Below are 1,336 nucleotides of genomic sequence, written 5' to 3'. Positions count from 1 at the left end.
CAACAAACAAATGTTTCACCAGGAATACTATGACTAGCAAAATTGTCTTTCACAAACGAGTTACGGCTTTCCCATGGATTAAGGGAAATGAGTCTGCACGCGCACACATGCGTGTGCACACACATACACATACACAGCATAAAAAGGCAGTTCAGGCTCCTTTGCAGATAAACTGAGGAGCCTGTTCCCCATTGGTGGACCATCTCAATTTTTGAGAAACATTTGTATTCTTTATATGTCAATAGAAAAGCTAAAATTTATCAACAACTTACTGAAAACAATCCAGAGAGAAGTCACTCACAGCACAACTGGTGCTTTCCAGGCTGTTCTCTCAACTCTGCCCCTGCCCAAGAATGGTTTATGGCTCAAGATTGTCCTTTATCAGAAACAACCATGGATGGCCAATGAGGGGTGAGAAAAGTTCCATGCCTGATGCTTTCTTACTAACAATGTGTTGGTCTATACCTAAATTTGCTTCTTTCTATAAATTCCTGTGTTAGAAGTTCCTCCTTTGATGCTTTTTCTTCCTCCTTCTCGTCTTCTCCTTTTCTCCCTTTGACAAGTTGTTTCAAACAGTTGGATTTTGATGTAGGCAGTGCACCTATTTACAAGAGCAATGGCCAGCTACTTGACAATAAAATCTTTGTGATTAATATCAGGTCACTTAGTAGCTAGGAAAAGGCCAAATTAAGGGTCAAGAAAACAAATAATGAAACTAACAGAGGTAGTGACCCCCTCAGCCCTGAACTTCTGGGAAATAACCTTGATTTTGAGTTGTAAAGGCCAATTTTATGATTATTTTTGAGACCATGCAATGAAAAAAACAAGAATAAAGTGAATCTTGGAAAGGTCTTCAAAGTAAAAGGAGTCTAGTCTGAGTAATAAACTGTTCAGCAGGAAGGATAAATCAATTATAGGAAGTAAAACATGAGCTATCTTCTTACCAAAACTTGGAATTATGCACAGCATGATGAATTGACTTTTATAAATTTGGTTTATTTTATTGTAAATTTTATAGGTTTGTACAACTGATAAAATTATGCCATGAATATGCCATGTCATTGTAATGCCTGAACAGATTTCAGAAAACATCTGGAGAAGTAGACATTGGTGAGCTACTTATGAACATGGTAATTTTTACCAGAAAAACAGGTGACTTAATGCTTAACAGTATATCTTAGTTTACTGAAAAATATCAGTAGACTGGATTGGGGAGAACAATGTCTTCTTGTAATATTTCCATTATTTCTCAAGAAGCCTGTCACTAGATAAGAAAGTTCAAGGTGCTTTTCCAATTATTTAGGGAGTTATAAGAAAGCAAATCAATACAGAAAAA

General features: G+C 36.4%; 1 pseudogene; it reads left to right on the top strand.

Moving 5' to 3' along the window:
* The first annotated feature begins 235 nt into the window (after positions 1–235).
* On the top strand, positions 236–805 carry LOC122096390 (annotated as a pseudogene).
* Positions 806–1,336: the final 531 nt, after the last annotated feature.

The sequence above is a fragment of the Dipodomys spectabilis genome, unplaced genomic scaffold, assembly GCF_019054845.1.
Source record: "Dipodomys spectabilis isolate Male_0828 unplaced genomic scaffold, ASM1905484v1 ptg000370l, whole genome shotgun sequence".
Taxonomy (NCBI): Eukaryota; Metazoa; Chordata; class Mammalia; order Rodentia; family Heteromyidae; genus Dipodomys; species Dipodomys spectabilis.
Note: the sequence above shows the minus strand (reverse complement) of the source record. Positions and strands in the feature narration are given on the sequence as shown.